This window comes from Amia ocellicauda, unplaced genomic scaffold (genome assembly GCF_036373705.1).
Source record: "Amia ocellicauda isolate fAmiCal2 unplaced genomic scaffold, fAmiCal2.hap1 HAP1_SCAFFOLD_112, whole genome shotgun sequence".
Lineage (NCBI taxonomy): Eukaryota > Metazoa > Chordata > Actinopteri > Amiiformes > Amiidae > Amia > Amia ocellicauda.
This window is the reverse complement of record NW_027102677.1, coordinates 187,839-199,994: the sequence shown is the minus strand read 5'-3', so window position 1 is coordinate 199,994 and position 12,156 is coordinate 187,839. Positions and strand designations below refer to the sequence as shown.

At 41.6% G+C, this 12,156-nt stretch overlaps 2 non-coding genes across 2 annotated transcripts; both read right to left on the bottom strand.

Annotated features, from left to right (window-relative positions):
- Positions 1-2,886: 2,886 nt before the first annotated feature.
- Positions 2,887-2,958, bottom strand: trnag-ucc (transfer RNA glycine (anticodon UCC)). The gene has a single exon. It is a non-coding gene; the product is annotated as a tRNA-Gly (tRNA).
- A 2,363-nt stretch (positions 2,959-5,321) lies between these two features.
- trnaw-cca (transfer RNA tryptophan (anticodon CCA)) lies at positions 5,322-5,393 on the bottom strand. The gene has a single exon. It is a non-coding gene; the product is annotated as a tRNA-Trp (tRNA).
- Between the last annotated feature and the right edge of the window lie 6,763 nt (positions 5,394-12,156).

The following is a 12,156-nucleotide window of genomic DNA, read 5'->3' as shown; positions in this document are numbered from 1 at the left end:
TCGAGGTATACGGTCACACAGAAGGAGCATCCCAAGAACACCAGTAAATGGCGTAGAAATTTTGAAAACTTGCACAATTTTCCACGATCTAAGCCCACAGTTTACGTGCAAAATCTAATGTCTGAGATGATGGTATCCATGTAACATTCCCGAAATGGACGCATTTTAAAAGTGCAAGGTAACGGTCTGGTCCATTTATTGTGGGTTTCAAGGTAAAGTACATTGCTGATGGACGTTTCATGGTTAATGCGGATCAGTGGTTTCCTTTATCATTATGCTCTCTAAATTGTTGTGGGTCTGTTGTACACTGTTCAGTACTGTACATCGTGTTTTAATCCTAACTTGATAAAACACTTCGATTCATGGCTTTGTAGCCCCACCAGTGACGTAAAAAACCACTCGGTAAGATCATTAAAACAAAGTATTAAACAAGGCGCAATGCACAAGACAGTCCTTTGCCCTGTGCAGTGCTGCGGGTAAACAACTCGTCTCTAGTGCAATAAACTAAGACCATGTAAACCCGAGAGGGAGAGGGGCATTTAATCTGTGACTCGAGCATATTGTCTCCAGTGAGGTCAATACACGCGTCAGGGATATGTATGCTAAATGTAATGTAAATATGATGGATATAATGTATATTGTGGTGGAGTTTATAAAGATAATGTCAGGGGAACTTTAGTGATGTTCTGTGTTTTCTAAATTCCAAGCAGTGGGACTTTAAGTCATAACTTTGTGAGGAATTTACATGTCTTTATAAATTATATATCATTATAAAGTAATAATCCAGCTCACTTTGCTAGCTAGCCTACTGCCAGTTGCCATCCAAATGATGATAATGATCAGCTAGTAGTTAAGTACTGCAGTAGTTTGCCAGTTGTCAGCTAATGATTTTTGATAGAATTGTATTATTTAAATTCAGTTTTTTGTGCACTATAGTATTTTCAGTATTGAGTATTTTTGGTGTGGATGTTATTTTACCTAAACAGTTTATTAGTTATTGCTCTGATTTCAATATGCATAGTGCACTATTTACATTTGTATTGATTATTACATCAATTTCTTCAACAAGTACAGTGTATGTTAAAGTGCAATACATGTTCTGTGATGTGCATTATTTAAATGTTTGTGTTTATTTTAGTTTTAACTAAACATTCTCTATACGCCATAAACATGGGCACCACTAAAATTTTTTTCATCGAGAGGGGGGATGGTTCTGGGGCTACTATCAAATCTCGCATATGGCCCCCAAATGGCTAGGGCCGGCTCTGGACATCACACATTACATAGGATGGGGCTGACGTTGGATGGTACTTTTCGTGACTTAAATCAAGTAACAAGTTACTAGTACACACATAGCCTCTAAGTGTACTGAGTAATGATACTCTCTCTTTCGTTCATTCGTTCCTTAGTATAATTACCTTTAGTAGTAGTAGTACTGGCCACTACTCGGAAGGTAGCGATGCGCACCAATAGATCACGAAAGCTTTCTCATAGTTTTGTGTTTTAGATAATGGTTCAATACGGACTCAATCCCCTTTCATGGACATGGCAGGGAACTTGCAGTTAGAACTAAGGAGTCTAATAAGACTTGGTGGTACGCAGAACTGAAGTGCCAAGTGACAGGCTATCACTTTCATTGCACACCGCATTGTCTTCTCGCAGGGAGCGAATTGGGGAAATGTTGGATTTATGGCATCATGTAGAAAGACTGAATGGTTTAGTTACAGAAAAAGATAAAAAAAAGATAGTGACCTTTCTTACTAGCTGAACTAACCTGCATAAAATTAAGAAGATACAGACATTTTCATGCAATTATTTCAAGTTACAGTCTGCTGCTCAGACACAGTTTGGCGCACAGATGCAACTATCATCAACTCAATTATAAACATATATCTAGAGAGACAGAGAGACAGACATGGACTACATATCGTGCACATTGTATGAAATCATGCTGGTATATGTAGGCTTGTAGATGATTGTTAAGAGGCCTATTTGGAAACATACGAAATGAGATATTACCATAATGAAGTCATGATACATGAAGGAAATGTTTTTCATGTTGGCAAAAGTACCCTGTCAAAATGAAAATGAATGAGAGAAGACTAAAACAAAGGGCTCGTCCGGGATTTGAACCCTTTGAATCATACCCCTAGACCAACGAGCCACATAGCACAGGTTTCTGTGAAAACTAGTTAACATCGGTGCCACGTAGAGAGTTGTGCGCTCCTCTATTTGAACACTTTCTCCTTCAAACATTGCATGAGTGTCTGACTGCCGCCATCTAGCGGTGCTGACTGACCGATGGCTCGGGTATCTTGGATGTTGTTAAATGACATAACTGTCCGCCCAAGACACTGATGACCAAGGGTCATAGTTTTCCCTTGTAATAATAACAACAATAGTAATTGGAGTGAATGGAAGTGGCATTTCTATTTCTCCTTACTTTAGCCGTCATCGTCGCCAACATTGTTGTTGGTGAGCATGGAGAGGAGTGTATTAGCTTTTAAAGTATATTCAAGCAATGAACACGTCAAATAAATGTAATACCGAATACTTTTGCACGCAAGTGCACATGTATGTTACAGCGCTTCTGGGAGCACGGCCCACGTGAAGCAAGAGGGCGCAGTAAAGGTCTGCGAGTCAAGTGTGATGTGGGTATCCTGCAGCAGGGAGAGGAACCTTTGTTTTTCTACAGACGAAGCTGGTGCTGTGGGATACTAGTGTAAGGCCATTTATTCGTCATCTGTTCATGCGCAACGGTTCACCCGAAGTGTGTTAGTGAAAACAGCGGTAAGTGCAGGCTTAGTAGGGTCGCAATAGCTTGAATGGTGTCGAACTCCCCCGAAGCATCACAAGTGTGATGGCGGAAGCCTAGAAAGAAAACGTTGCGTTGGCCGGGAATCGAACCCGGGTCAATTGCTTGGAAGGCAGCTATGCTCACCACTATACCACCAACGCCCAGAAAGTCTTGATGCATTTCAGATCATTCATCTGACTAGATACATGCGAATAATCACAGCCTACAGTGTAAAGCTTCTGATTACAGACAGGGCGTGTTGAGTGTGCTAAGTAACTTGCTAAATTCACTAACAAACAGTCGCTGCTCTTACTACAAAACAGGTGCAAGATATATCATTCTTAGCTAAACAAACCACGTAAACAATCAATGTAACTCTTAACTAAACTAGGAAACGCGAGAGAAAAAGGCGATACTTAGCTGCGGCGACTTGAGCGACTTCTCAGCTGGCTTGCCCGAGTGTCCAGATGCATATTTGGAAATACTTCTATACAAACCATGAACATAGATTCTCGATAGATGAATACTGTTTATTTAAAGGCCAGTTTTTATTTAGCGCATAGTTTATTGAATTTACCCACCAAGGTGGAACACGGACAATGATGTATTTGATTGACAGTGTAACTTGGACTGTTGGAGTAACTTGGACACCCATTGGAATGGAAAAACAAACTCGAGAAAAAAGTGTGTGTGTGTGTGTGTGTGTGTGTCACCTGCTGGTAGTGATGCATTTACATAACCTACAGACTATTTGGGCTGATTGTTCCTGGTGTATTAATGAAACTTTTCAAAGCGGTGGCTTACGTAGATGACATCACAGTCATTGTTAAGAATGGCAAGGATGTACCTTACCTTAAATGACTGTCAGAAATGAATTGAGTTTCTTCAGTGGTTAATGGCTTTTACTGGGGGAACTAGGTAGAAAGCAAGCCACTGTCTCTAGCCACATTTTGGACAAATGGACAAAACTAGATGGATTTAAAAATAGACGGATAGACAGTCGGATGGCGTCTGTCTACAATATTTTAAATGATAATAGTATATGTAGTATATGCATGTGTATTATAAACTAATCTTTACAGAAAAGGGGTAATACCATAATAAAATGCTGATGAGAGGAGAAGAGATCTTATTCACTGGCCAAATACATGATTTCGACAATTGTCGTACATCTTGACGGCACTTAGCTTTACTTTTCACAATGTATGACTGCACTTACTGTACTTAACTGTATACATTGGAAGTTGTAAAATGTATTATCTTGAATTGCTTTGTTTAATGTAAATTTGAATTTGTAATGTTTGATGCCTTGTACTTAACTGTATTCTTGCACTTATGTTGCAAGTCGCCCTGCATAAGGGCGTCTGCCAAGAAATAAAAATAATAATAATGTTTAATAATAGTATATGTAGTATATGCATGTGTATTATAAACTAATCTTTACAGAAAAGGGGTAATACCATAATAAAATGCTGATGAGAAATTAAGAAAACCGTAAAAGAAAGGCATTTTAAACCAGGACCTCTCGCACTCTAAGAGAGAATCATATCTCGAACAAACTTACATTAGTGACATCTTTACACTAGTGCCACGTAGAAAGCGGTGCGCTCCAACAGCTGGAAACTTTCTCAGTCTCAAGTTCAAGCACCTTGTGTGTGACTGCCATCTAATGTTGCTGACTAATAGCACTATTGGACTAGAGGAGCTGGGGCTGGCAGAAATTCAGCCAGGCTTTTCTACAGGCGCAAACTCAGGTGATGCTGTGTAGGCTACTCCGTGTACGTCAATGAAAGTCTAGTGACTTCAATATACACACCCCGATGCACCCAAAGAGTGATTGTCAAAGTATGAGTGACTCGCTCCACTAGCAGCACCGACCTGCATCTCTCTGTGACACCCGGCGCCTCCGTCTGGATAAGCTGCTGGTAATGCCGAGCACGGCAGCAGATTTTGTACAGTGGAACCCTAATAATATTCCTAATAATATGGCAACATCCTGGGGGGTCGGTGTGCCGCGCCACAGTGCAGCGACCTTAGCGCATCACTAAAAGGCACCTTAGCGAGGCCTCGGAATCGCTCAAACATGAACCGAGAAATGAACATTGAATCCCATCTACTATTATTACCTAGTAGTGTTGATGTTATCTAAAGTATTTCTATACGTTTTTATTAGTGTATGATTTGTGTCGACCAGGGATCAGAAAGTGAGACAGTATAGGGTAGGCGGTAATCGAAAGCACAAGAAATACATAAAAGGGAGCTATACAGCAGGTGAATAAAACACGGATTGTGACAGTCCACTGTTAATAGCCTATAACAAGGCAGATTAAAATATAACAAACGATACGGATTCTTAAAATCAAATATAATTTCAACGTGCAGGAGACCAGACTGACTTTTATGCATCCCATCGGGTGTAGATGCATGTTACTTAGACTAACAACGTTTGCATTCTAGGATATTAATAACACTCTCCAGAGCAGGAATTATTGAGTGATATTACAGGGAATGTTGAGTAAAAGACTGACCCCGACGTGATTTGAACACACAACCTTCTGATCTGGAGTCAGACGCGCTACCGTTGCGCCACGAGGTCCTTAAACTTCAGTTAACACAGGACGTCAAGGAAAAATATTGGGAACTATGGTGATGTTTTGCTAGTGACCATTAGGTTAATGAATGGGCAACTGAAGCATTGACGTGATGAAGAAGTTAAACAGAATGCTAAAGAGATAGTGACAGTGAGCATGACACAGAACACATGGCATGACGTGAATACCAAGTTAAACTTAAAGCAGAAATTACAGAAAGAAAGAAAACAAAGAAAACCGGACACTGCACATATGTTTGGTCTTTCCTATATCTTTAATATGATATCTCAGTAGTTTAAATTTGATACAGAAATTATTCTGGAATCCCATGAAATGGAAAATACAGTGAATATAAAACTATATTTGCTGTATTTATAACAAATATATTCCGCTTATACACTCACCTAAAGGATTATTAGGAACACCATACTAATACTGTGTTTTACCCCCTTTCGCCTTCAGAACTGCCTTAATTCTACGTGGCATTGATTCAACAAGGTGCTGAAAGCATTCTTTAGAAATGTTGGCCCATATTGATAGGATAGCATCTTGCAGTTGATCGAGATTTGTGGGATGCACATCCAGGGCACGAAGCTCCCGTTCCACCACATCCCAAAGATGCTCAATTGGGGTCGAGATCTGGTGACTGTGGGGGCCAGTTTAGTACAGTGAACTCATTGTCATGTTCAAGAAACCAATTTGAAATGATTCGACCTTTGTGACATGGTGCATTATCCTGCTGGAAGTAGCCATCAGAGGATGGGTACATGGTGGTCATAAAGGGATGGACATGGTCAGAAACAATGCTCAGGTAGGCCGTGGCATTTAAACGATGCCCAATTGGCACTAAGGGGCCTAAAGTGTGCCAAGAAAACATCCCCCACACCATTACACCACCACCACCAGCCTGCACAGTGGTAACAAGGCATGATGGATCCATGTTCTCATTCTGTTTACGCCAAATTCTGACTCTACCATCTGAATGTCTCAACAGAAATCGAGACTCATCAGACCAGGCAACATTTTTCCAGTCTTCAACTGTCCAATTTTGGTGAGCTTGTGCAAATTGTAGCCTCTTTTTCCTATCTGTAGTGGAGATGAGTGGTACCCGGTGGGGTCTTCTGCTGTTGTAGCCCATCCGCCTCAAGGTTGTACGTGTTGTGGCTTCACAAATGCCTTGCTGCATACCTCGGTTGTAACGAGTGGTTATTTCAGTCAAAGTTGCTCTTCTATCAGCTTGAATCAGTCGGCCCATTCTCCTCTGACCTCTAGCATCAACAAGGCATTTTCGCCCACAGGACTGCCGCATACTGGATGTTTTTCCCTTTTCACACCATTTTTTGTAAACCCTAGAAATGGTTGTGCGTGAAAATCCCAGTAACTGAGCAGATTGTGAAATACTCAGACCGGCCCGTCTGGCACCAACAACCATGCCACGCTCAAAATTGCTTAAATCACCTTTCTTTCCCATTCAGACATCCAGTTTGGAGTTCAGGAGATTGTCTTGACCAGGACCACACCCCTAAATGCATTGAAGCAACTGCCATGTGATTGGTTGGTTAGATAATTGCATTAATGAGAAATTGAACAGGTGTATCTAATAATCCTTTAGGTGAGTGTATTTGCCTTTACTAATATTGTATTTTATTTTACAATAGGTTTAATATAATAAGGTCCAAATAATAAATGTACATATTTGCACATGCTTGCTTTTGGTGAACAGGTAGAATTGGCCATTGTCTGAAAAAACATGCACTCACCTAGTTATTCACAGTTTAAACAGCGCCAGTGAATATTGGGTTTTAATGTTACAAGAGTGACGATGAAGTTATTGCGTTTAGTTGCTTTAAATAACTACAGTGGTTTGTGGATAACAGGAATATGTGCACATACAGAAAAGTTAAAAGTAACGCTGGGTAAGTACATAATCAAATCAAGTTTCACGAAAGATGATATGCTTCAGATACAACTTAATAGTAAAAATGCATTATGGTAAAGAGTTAATAGCTTTGTTGATAACCTCAACGTATGCTAATCAGTCTCTGTTTCGTGTTTATTATCATAATAATTGTAATTATTATTATTAGTAGTAGTATTCTACAATAAAACTTGCACAAGTTCGAATTGTGCCGATATGTTTTCTGCACAAGGAAAAGTATATATATTATTAAGTTACACAAGCATTGTAAAGAAACCAACAACATATAGGCACCTGGGTGTGTTCTTCCTACTTGGATAAGTAGGTTAGCCGGCTAAGTTTCAGGATAACTTGGCATTAACTCGGGATTTTCCATTCTCCGTAGCGAGTTTAAAGTTCAGCCAGCTATGTTTCCAGAGCAGCATTTCCAGCATCTCAAACCTGCTCCCTGTCAGGTTAACTTGAAGTTAGATGGCTAACAATCTGACTGTATTTCATCTGCCCAGTTAAATGACAGCTGACTGTGTCCCCCAACAATGACGGCGCCGTTCCTAACAGATCCAGTAGTGATCCAGACCCAGTAGCTTTTCTGCGAGGAATAATTCATAGAGATTATAGATTTAAATTATACAGATTAATTATTTGAGCGTTACAGGTTCGGTCGGAAAGGAATGATTTACGTAGCCGATTAATTAGGACCGCACATCAGTCATTCCGCCCTGGGCCGGCCCTGACCAATTTGATGCCCTAGGCAAGATTTTAGCTGGTGCCCCTGGCATCGCAGCCAATTCCACCACCGATCATTGTGTTCATACACTCACACAGAAACTGCATAGCTTCATGTCTTAGATTTTCTTTACTTTTGAAACAATAAAAAACCACACAAAATAAAAACAGTATGCAAGAAACAAGTGACAAATCGAATTATGAATACAATATAAATTAGTATTGCACGAAAAAACTATATTACAGACACCATAGTGCAAGATGCATAATGTAGCAGTGTTCTACAGCCTTACCGCCTTGCCTTTCTTGCAGCAAACAAGTGTCATAAAACGAATTATAAATAAGTGGATGTTTCCTGCAGCACACTTGAAAGAAAAAGTACATTTCTCAAAATTATGTTATAGGTAATGGAGGTTGATGAAAGAGTTAAATAGCTGATCGATCAAAAGGTGTGATCGTTGTGGGGCATCGGTAAGAATGCACAATTCTCATTCATTCCAAACAGTGTCCCTTTACTGCATCACTAGCAATGGGCGTTAGCCTATTTTGGTATTTGTTTTGTGTGTTTTTTATTGCTTTTTGTTTTGTTTTATTAATTCACTTTAAACCTCTTATATTATCACATTATTCCCATTAAAATCACGTTTGTTTACTTTGAATGTCCCGCTTCACTTCACGGAAATGCACGAGTTTTATTTACGATTGATTGATTTAAATATACACATGGCTAATCACGCATTCATGAGAGTACCCGCTTATTCGCCAGGTTCTACGAAATTCAATAATTGACCATGAGGAGCACCTGTTAGGCTGGAGATAAAATGCTCCCGGGGTGGAGCTGGGGGGGACGGGATTGCAGAGCAACGGGAACGAAACGTGGAGCCAAAGGCGAACGAAGGACTTGATGGACAAGTAACGGAAAGGGCTAAGAGACCCAGAGGAGAGCTGAGGCGACCTCTGCAACGCTAGCGAGAGTATCCAGAGAAGGGATAGCGTACAGGCTTTTTGAACTACAGTAGTGTTTCAAAGGATAACAACGAACAACCTGTTTTTTTTTTTTTTCAACTCGGCCATTGTTTTCTTGGACTGTACATGGACATTGTAATTTCTTTGTATTGCCAAACCCGGACCAGAGCAGAAGCTGAATTTTTGTCGGAGCCCCTCATTACTTTGTACTAGGACACGTGGACTATTGCCTGCCCCATTCCAGCTCCTGGTGCTGCCGGAGGAGACCAACAGAACCCTCCACGAATGCATTTTTTAGTTTGAACTTTTTTGTCTTTTTAACATAAAGAGGAAGTCTGATGGATTTTATATTAGAGATTTATAATCCAGTTAATTGTATACCTGTCTTGTGTGGTCTGTGGTGTGCTCCTGGCTTGAGATTCCCCAATTTAAATAACCTAAATCGAAGGGAGAATTGAGAGGTAGTAAATGCAAAATGGGCATATTTGGGCAATCGACAACCTCCCAATGGGTCCTAGCGGCTGTAGACAACCGCTAGGTGGTGTAGTCGTGCTTCCATAAGTTTTACCCCCCAGTGGTACTGTATAACTTCCACTCTGTGACACATCCTAGATTTTAATAGCGACAAGATGTGAAGTCATAGTGAAGAGCTTGGGAAGGTGCGGTCACGCCTGCTTCATCAATGACGGGAGCTTTGGGGAGACGGGAGGCAGTCACATTACCTTCCTGAGAGCAGTAACTGCCGAACCAACACACATTACTTGTGTGTGCCAAATACTTCTGTTTTATTAGTACCTAATTTTTCAGCACCAGTATTTAACTTTGCAGATTGTTGGAAAAAAACTGTACAGGTATTCCCTGCTAACACACAACATTGCCAATAACATTGTAGCAATATAATTTATATTGCTACAGCATTGAGGCAATGTGCTAGCAGGGTTGTTGTACTTTGGAATTTGGTTCATGCTTCACGATTGGTTAATTGCCTATTTTTATTTTGCCTTCATAAACAATTCGTGGATCGACTTTGCTCCCTTTTTCTTGGGATTGTGCGTCTTGTAGGCAGTCCATAGGTTGTCCCTATATTAATTTATTCATGAAATTCCAACCGAAATAGCGACAGTTCTACAGCTATTTCAAACCGGAAGTTTGAATCGCTCCTGATTTCAGGAAAAAGTTCTTCATTTACACCGTCTCGTTCTGTCCGTCCCTCCCCTCCTCAGCCTTGGATCTCTTCTGTTCTCCGCTCAACCTGATCCAGTCTGCGCACCACTGAGCACAAGTGGAAGAGATCCAAACTCCCAGCGACCCTCGCACTCTACCACTCTCTACTGCCCACATTCCCCTCCTCGCTCACCTCAGTCTTACTTCCAGTCATTCTTTGAATCCACTGTCCACAACCCCCGCAAGCTTTACTCCACCTTCTCTCTCTTCTCCCCCCTCCTCCCTCATCTCATCTCACCTCATCATTTTGCCTCATTCTTCTACAAGATCACAGACATCCACAAGCTCTTCAACAGTCTCCTCTCCACTCCCACCCTGCCCAAGTCTCCCACCGATCAAGCTTCCATTTCTTCATTCTCTCCTCTCTCAGACTCTGAACTTTCCTCTCTCCTCCTAGGTCACAAACCCATAATATGTCCCCTGGACCCTCTCTCTACTCGCCTCCTGCAAGCGTCTGCTCCATTTCAACTCCCCTTCTTCTCCTCCCTCCTCAACTCCTCACTCCTCTCTGGCTGTTTCCCCTCTTGCATTTAAACAAGCTGCGGTCATCCCACTCCTCAAGAAACCTACCCTTGACCCCACCTCTCCTCAGAGGCACCTGTCTCTGCCCTGTCGCCCTACTCCCCTTCCTCTCAAAGACCCTCGAGCGTGCGGTCCACTGTCAGCTCTCTGCATTCCTTTCCCATCTCTCACTTCTTGATCCTCTGCAATCCGCCTTCCAAACACCGCTCACACCACTGAGACTGCTGTCCTGGCAGTCACTGACTCCCTCAACTGTGCTCGGGCAGCCTCCCTCTCCTCAATCCTCATCCTCCTTGGTCTCTCCGCAACATTTGACACCGTCGATCACTCCATCCTCCTCTCCTGCCTCGCTGACCTTGGAATCTCTGGGACTGCTCTCACTTGTTTCTCCTCCTACCTCAACGACCGGACCTATCAAGTGGCGAGCTTCCTCATCCACCCCTCAACCTCTCCTCACAGCCATAACCCCCGGGTTTAGCTATCCTCCCGATGGGTCACACTTCAGTAACTACCTTTTTTACTTTCATGGGGCCCTGAAATCCTGGCTGCGCCCCTGGTCATGAAAGCTGTAATGTCTCGTATCAAAATACATTACTGGCTTTCGGCTTACACACGTCATTTCAACCCACTTGCTCAAGCAGACCGAGTAAACGTTTACTCGAGGTATACGGTCACACAGAAGGAGCATCCCAAGAACACCAGTAAATGGCGTAGAAATTTTGAAAACACGCACAATTTTCCACGATCTAAGACCACAGTTTACGTGCAAATTCTAATGTCTGAGAGGATGGTATCCATGTAACATTCCGGAAATGGACGCATTTTAAAAGTGCAAGGTAACGGTCTGGTCCATTTATTGTGGGTTTCAAGGTAAAGTACATTGCTGATGGACGTTTCATGGTTAATGCAGATCAGTGGTTTCCTTTATCATTATGCTCTCTAAATTGTTGTGGGTCTGTTGTACACTGTTCAGTACTGTACATCGTGTTTTAATCCTAACTTGATAAAACACTTCGATTCATGGCTTTGTAGCCCCACCAGTGACGTAAAAAACCACTCGGTAAGATCATTAAAACAAAGTATTAAACAAGGCGCAATGCACAAGACAGTCCTTTGCCCTGTGCAGTGCTGCGGGTAAACAACTCGTCTCTAGTGCAATAAACTAAGACCATGTAAACCCGAGAGGGTGAGGGGCATTTAATCTGTGACTCGAGCATATTGTCTCCAGTGAGGTCAATACACGCGTCAGGGATATGTATGCTAAATGTAATGTAAATATGATGGATATAATGTATATTGTGGTGGAGTTTATAAAGATAATGTCAGGGGAACTTTAGTGATGTTCTGTGTTTTCTAAATTCCAAGCAGTGGGACTTTAAGTCATAACTTTGTGAGGAATTTACATGTCTTTA